Source organism: Aethalodelphis obliquidens, unplaced genomic scaffold (assembly GCF_003676395.1).
Source record: "Aethalodelphis obliquidens isolate GAN/ISIS:26980383/991018 unplaced genomic scaffold, ASM367639v1 scaffold70, whole genome shotgun sequence".
Taxonomy (NCBI): Eukaryota; Metazoa; Chordata; class Mammalia; order Artiodactyla; family Delphinidae; genus Aethalodelphis; species Aethalodelphis obliquidens.
Window position 1 is genome coordinate 7,459,289 of NW_020838014.1, and position 7,227 is coordinate 7,466,515.

At 48.5% G+C, this 7,227-nt stretch overlaps 1 protein-coding gene across 1 annotated transcript in view; it reads right to left on the reverse strand.

Annotated features, from left to right (window-relative positions):
* ZNF697 (zinc finger protein 697) overlaps nt 1-4,161 on the reverse strand; it is a 29,806-nt gene extending 25,645 nt beyond the window's left edge. The window contains exon 1 of the mRNA XM_027090965.1: nt 3,993-4,161. The gene's annotated coding sequence lies outside the window, so the exon portion shown is untranslated. The remainder of the gene's footprint in view (nt 1-3,992) is intronic.
* Nucleotides 4,162-7,227: the final 3,066 nt, after the last annotated feature.

Below are 7,227 nucleotides of genomic sequence, written 5' to 3' on the forward strand. Positions count from 1 at the left end.
AAAGGTTTTATTATGGATTCTAAACCTGGTCTTTCCAAATGATGCCCATATGGGATTATGAGGGCACAAAAATAATGAATTTATGAAAAAACAGGGCCTCTCACATGAGATCCATTAGGATGCATTCAGAAACCCAACACTATTCCTGGAAGGAAATTTGGAAAGTGAAGGACTTCAGAGGAAGAAGGAATAGATCCAGCAGTTTTCTCCCAGGGAGAACAAAGACACACCGTTCTGGACAGGCTCGAGAGTTGACAGACCTAAATTCCAGTCTATCTCCAGAATCTGGGACTCCAAGCTAGATTCTTAACTCCTCTCTGAGCCCCAGTTTCCTCCCTTTTAGAATAGGGATAATAATATGTAAATCATCAGATTAAGGCAAGGCATAGAAATTCCCTAGTTCAACAGTTGATACATAGATGTTCAATAACAGTAACTCTTGTCATCACGTAAAAAAGAAGCATAAAAAACTTTCCAGTTAGAGATAAATGAGCAACTACAAAACTGCAATGTCTTTAAGGAATGTTTGATGAAAGTCTGATCTGTCTTGCACTTCTATATGCCACATGTTTAATCCTAGTAGACTGCTTGGGCTATAAAGTCAAATCGACATAATGGGAGTCAGTGGCTTAGTTGCAAGTAGCAGATGACCCTTGTAGTGCTACTTTCTAGAAAGCGCATTGAACCTTCACAACTGAGAAGAAACCATTAGCTTCTTCAGTCCAGGAACATGACAAAAGTCATCGGTTATCCCCTTGAGATGAATCCATTCCATACCCTGCCTATAGAGTTTGAAAATTTAGGCTGGCAAAGAACTTCTTCAACAAATTTTTAATGAGTGTCTTTGTACTAGACACTGTGATAGATCCATTTAGCGTCTCCTAATGAAGGAGCAAAAGGAAAAACTCTAAGATTGGGGCTTTAGAGCCACAATTGCAATGAATTCTTACAGGTCTATGGGAAAGGCTTCATCTTGGTTTGTTTTGGGTTTTTTTGCGGTATGCGGGCCTCTCACTGTCGCGGCCTCTCCCGTTGCGGAGCACAGGCTCCGGACACGCAGGCTCAGCAGCCATGGCTCACGGGCCCAGCCGCTCCGCGGCATGTGGGATCCTCCCGGACCGGGGCACGAACCCATATCCCCTGCATCGGCAGGCGGACTCTCAACCACTGCGCCACCAGGAAAGCCCCCATCCTCTTTTTTACAGAAAAAGAAAGACATCAATTAAGATATATGCATTCTTTTAATTCTTTTACTCATTCCTTCATTTATTCATGTTTTTCAAATAACATCCTTTGTGCACAGAGAGGCACAAAGGACAGGGTAGAGAGAGCCATTGCCTTCAAGGCATTTACATTTTGAAGGGGAGAAAGAAATCATCTAACTATCACAAGGAAGACCAGAGATGGGTGTCATCCAAAGGATGCAAAGTACCATGGAGATGAGATTGATCCTGACTGGGAGGTCTAGGAAGACTTCTACAAGACTTGTGCACCAGCTGGGCTAGGATTTGGAGAAAATAATCAGGGCAGTGCAGGCATGGAGTTCAACTTGATGGAGACACACAGGTGGAAGAATGTCTGGGGAGCTATTTGCTGCAAGAATGGTGGGTAGGTAACATGAGGTGGCCCAGGTCCAGCGGAGAATAGAGGTTAAGTAAACACTGAATTGTTAAGGGTTTTGAATGCTAAACTTAGGAGTTACCTTTCTGATTACATTAACACTACTTAGTATGTACTAAGATACCTGTTAGGAGAGGGGAAAAAAATGAAGGAAAAGAAAAAAGAAGTAGGAACTTAGATCAAAGGAAAAGCCCAAATGGCATTAACATAGGTTCACACTCCAGACCTCTTAATGACATTGCAGCTTTTTTTTTTTTTCACTCTACATGAGCAGGCAAGGTCTTTCTTGTCCTAATTTATCACCTTTAACCAGCTTTTACCCTTTCTCCTTGCCTTTACTAGACATTAGAAATTGGGCAAATATGTAGATTCTGAGGAAATCCAAAGGGCTTTGGGGGAGAGGGAGAGGAAATGCGATGCAACCCCATCAGCCTTAATCATCCAACCTTCAGCCGAGGTCACCCTTCCCAGGCCAATTCTGCTACATCACCAGTTCTTCTCAGTCTGATTTCTTTCCATTCACTCCCTTAAGCCCAGTCGTTTTTGAAGACCATCTATGTTTTCCTTTCTGTAAAGTAAAAGGTAGCCAGACTTCCCATTTATGACCTTTGTTCACTATAGTGCCACCATATTCTCTTCGGGGCCCAGTTAAACTTCTAACATCAAAGTTCCCCCAACGACAACCTCCACCTCCACCCCCAACACACACACACACACACACGCACACACAGCCAACATGTTCCAACTAGAAACCATCTTCCGAATCCACAGAGCCTTTTCTCTTCATTTCGCCACTCTCATGCCCTCAACCTCAACAACTGGGTTTTTCCCCACTCTGTTCTTATCTCACACAAGATGCTTCATCTCTTCTAGAGAAGCCAGTGGAAAAGGTTCTGCATCCCCCTATATAGGATGCAGGGCTCTGTGCCTACCACATTATCATGAGCCTTGGGTACTCCTGCCTCACCACCCAAATGGCATTTTTCAAGGTTCATTTGGCTCTTAAAGTGTATTCCACTTTAAATAATATCCCTATGTTGGCTTGTTAAGAGAAGAAGGCAAACACTTGAGTAGAGCAGTAAAATAAACAGGGGAGGGGAGAAAGGAGAAACAGAGGCTTCTTAGGCGGGGGGAGTTCAGTTACACAGGAGTGACACTTGGACACTTGGACTGTGTTCAAAGTTGCCCATTCATCCATCAGAGCTCCTCAAAGACTATTAACTTGCTAGCCATTTCCAACTGCCTCTACCACACCCTTAGTCCCATGGGAGGAGGATAACGCCCTAGGGGACGCAGAGTATTCATGTCACCTTACAGGTAAAAGACAAATAGGCCAGCTATCAGAGCAAGGATAAAACATCATCAGATTGAATCCAGTCTAATGCTCACGTAGCAATGGGTGGGTGATTCATTATTTGGGATGGGGGTGGAGGCGGTTAGGAAAAAGGAAAATCGTGGAAAGTCCCAGAGGAAGTGGTCATCCAATTCTCGAAGCGTGGCCATAAGGTACACAGCGCGCCCCTGTTGCCGCTGGCTCCCGCCCTCAACCTCTTACTCGCCCTCTCCTCCCAACGCGCACTTCACCCCGTGCCTTCACTCACAGCCCTCAGCTTCGGTGTTCTCCCTGGGTGAAGGTATCGGCTTTGCTCCACCGGCAGACATGGACATTTGGCGTTGGGAAGCCTATCAGAGCTGAACGGCGACCACCCCTAGGACGACGAGCTGCTGCCCATCTACCCACTCATCCTTATTGTGCCATTTGTCCAGTCTGATGGCTGCCCAAGCCGCTGCTCTGAGTCAGGATAGAATGGAGCGGAGAGAAAAAGGGAGAACACACTTCACAAGGACCCAAGATGACCCGCTGGTCCCCCTCGGAGTCTCCCACCCCCACCCCCAAAAGCCCCGAGTGGGGCTGGGGGCGCGGAGAGACAAGGCGAGGGGAGCGCAGCCGGTCCCCGTCCGCAGCTGCACACAAAGCCCTTCACCTTCTCCTTGCCTCCCAAGCTCCTCCCTGGGCTTCGTTTTTCCGAGGGTCTCGGATGCCCCCTTCGGTGGTCGGCGGGACGGTCTGACTACCTCTCCAAGCGCTGCCTCCTCCCTCGCGTCTCAGCCTCCTCCTCCCAGCCCCTCGCCACAGACCCCGAAGGGAGCTCTGTCCGGGCTTGGGGGCCGCCAAGAACACCCACCCTGCGCCCGGGGCCCCGGAGCCCCGGAGCCCCTGCGCCCCCGGGGCGCGGACAGCGGTACAAGTTCGCCCAGCCGTTCCGCCACCCGCTCTCGGGCGCACACCCCATCCCCGCAGCGGTCGGGTCGGGTCCAGATCAGCCCCATCCTCTGGCGGCGTGGGAGCCCAGCCGCAGCCACGCTCCTACCTGCGCGGCGGCGGGCGCGGCAAGGAGCGAGGGCACCGCGCGCCCCGGCCCGAGCCCCGCGCCGCGGCGCGTCTGCTCTTGTGCTGCGGCGGCGGCGGCGGCGGCGGCTGCAGCGGCCGCGGGCTGGCTGGCGGACTGGCTGGTCGCCCGGCTGGCTCCTCGCTGGGGCTTCCTGTAGGGCTGGACAAAGGACATTTCCTGGGAGGAGCAGGGGAATGTTCCCAGCATGCCCCAATTTGTAGTTCCCGGGGACTTCCTGCCACCACAGCAGCGGGCGCCTGGGAGGCAGCTCCGGCCAGACTAGGACCCCGGGCCCGGAGCAGAGGCGCTGCCTCCTTCCCTAAGCGCTCCCGGGAAGGGGGCGGCGCGTGGATCCGACCCTGGGCCCCGCCCCGCGGCGCACGCCGAGCCAGCGGCCCCGGAGGGCGCGGGTCCCTGCGCGGGAGTTCGTAACTGGGGTCCTGTCGCTGAGCTGTCGCAGTGTGCGGGGGGACTGCGGGGGGAGAGGCCTTTTCTTTAGAAATGAGGAAGGTGGGGATGGGTTCGCTTTAGGTCATCTGGGATTTTTAAAATAGATTTTCTTTTTCCTTTTCTGTTTTAAGCCACCGGAATCCTGCTGGGGGCGGATTAAAGAACTTGACTGCTCACCAGGAATTCAGGTTCCTTAAGACCTTGGCGCTTCATCCTTAAAACCATAAGAGCTGATTGTTCCCAGATCCTGACCCGATGACATTCCTTCCTCCGTTGTTGGCCTTGTCCCAGGCATCTTTTCAAGAAAAGTAATTAAACTAAGAGGTAGAAAACAAATTACATGAATTAACTAGAAGACACGTAAATACCCGTGTGCTGCTGAATGAAGAACTTGCTGGACTTTCTGCTTATCTTTTCCTTTCACCTTTAGGATTCAGTTTCCTGGGTCCTACAAAACAGAAGTGGTGGCCGCTATATAGCGAGCGCGTGGGGTGAGGGGGTTAGGGAAGGAGGACGTTGGCTACCAGAGAGGAACTCCGCTTCCAGACTATCAAGGGTCTGTAACATCCTCCACAAATTCCTGTCTAATTCCCAGGACGCTCGTGGGAAAATCAAGGAAGGGCCACTTAGAGACTACATGACTAAAAGCTGTGTTCTCTCCCAAGGAGAGCGATCAGAGTGTAGTGAATGGAGATGGGACCTAAGGAGGATTTCTAGGGTCCTCTAAAATGTGTTTGAAAACTCACAAGGTAGTAGGTCATAATTACCCGTCAATCCACTTGGCCTCTCACATTTCAAAGGCGCATGAATTGGAACTTCTGGATGAGGGATTTAGGTTTACATTTAAGAAAAGTGGATCCACTTTGCTTTTCTGCTGTAGTTCTCTTGCTTTGGAGGTCCTTAACCACAGGCATGGAATGGGCTGGATTAATTTAAGGTGTAGAACTGATGAGTAGCACACAAACATGATCATCTTCCTCCCCAAAATTCCTGTTGCACATGTCACTGTGTTGACCGTCCACCTAAATGAATGGGGCTGTACTCCTTGAATTTTCCAGACCCTACAAATTACTGCTCCTTAATGGTTTGCAGTCTGGTAACATTCCAGTGAAAGCGTGCCCCCCCCCAAAAAAAAGGATAATTGATAATGGTGGTTTGGCAAATCTAGCAACCTTTTCTAGTGTTCAGCTTGAAAAAAAAAATTATGCACTTGCCTGTAGCATCTAACACGGTCTACCAGGCCTTGGTTGAAGCTACTTTCTGCCTTGCTTCTAATATGGTACACTCTCCTCCTACATTTCTAATTTCAGCTTATGATACCTAAAACCTCACTATCTCCATCGCATACCAAACCTGCCCCTCATTTTATTTTGCCAACCTAAGTTAATTCGTTACTTTAACAAATTTATTTAACACGAACTATTCACTATGCCTGGAGTAGACAAAGAATATTTAACAGTAAGATATCTGCAGAGTAACCATCAATAACTTAACTACAAGCTACGTCTTACCCTCAAGAAGCTCATACACCAGTTAACATCTCACAGACAATTACCACATGGTATTTAACAAAGATGTCTGTGTTCCCAGCAAGTGGTGCTCTTTCCATAAACTCTTTTGTTCCAGTGAGAGCAGGAGTAGGACAGGAGTGGCCAGAGGAGGGAACAGGAGATGAAAAAATGCAGGTCGTATGTAGGGACACTTAGTGTGTGAAATTTGGTTGGGAAGCGGGTGGGGGTAGCTGGGCAGGAAGGAGGGTCTAAGGAGGATTTTCTGTTTGTGGGGGGTTTATTTGGTTTTTAAGATGAGAGCTCCTTGTGGATGTTTAAATGCTGATGGGAAAGGTCTAGGAGACAGGCAGAGGGTGAAGACAGAGAAGAGAGGAAGGATAACGGATTAGGCATTCAACAAATGCTTGTTGAATTAACTAATGCCTGTTACAGATCATTGCTGAAGATGTTGAAGTTGAAATTAATAAACTGCACATTCCCAGTAAAGATATGCAGAGTGTGAGACCAGACAGAAATGACATTCCTTTCTCCCTCGTCTTGGGCCCTCTCCCAACCTCCTTGTCCTCAGGGGAAGGTAACAGGCAAGCAGATAAAAGGAGGGAAAGAAGGGCTCCCCAGCTGTTGGAGGATGGATGTCAAGTTTTCCAATTTGACGACAGGTTCAAAAGCACACAGCAACTTCAGAAAAGTCTAAACTTTTAAGACTATGGGTTTGGGTTTTATTATTAAAGTAAGTAAATATTTTACCTTGGCCTTTTATTTTTAAATCTTTACTTTGAGGTAGGCTACATAACTGTTCTCAGCCTCACCTTTCAAAAGGGGAATTGCGCCTACACCTTTCAAGCTTTCAAGTATAAGGTGGACATCTATTGTTTTTCATACCCTCACGAGCATCCATCTCCCCCTTTTCTGATAACAGCAGCTTTGGGAAAATAACCCCCTTCCCAGTCCTTAGTCTTTGTGGTTTACAGAGTGGCAGATCATGATGGGTACAAGATCAACACGTGCCAATTAATCTATTCCATTGCTGTACAAGGGATAAGCTAATAGAAGAAGCAGAGCTGAGAAAAGAGGGTGTGTGTGTGTGTGTGTGTGTGTGTGTGTGAGAGAGAGAGAGAGAGAGAGAGAGAGAGAGAGAGAGAGAGAGAAAGAGAATATAATCACAAGCAAATCCTTACCCTATTGTTGATCATGCCTGAAGCCAAGATACCCCCAGACTTTTTAGCTGCATGAGACAAAACCTTCTCTTCGGG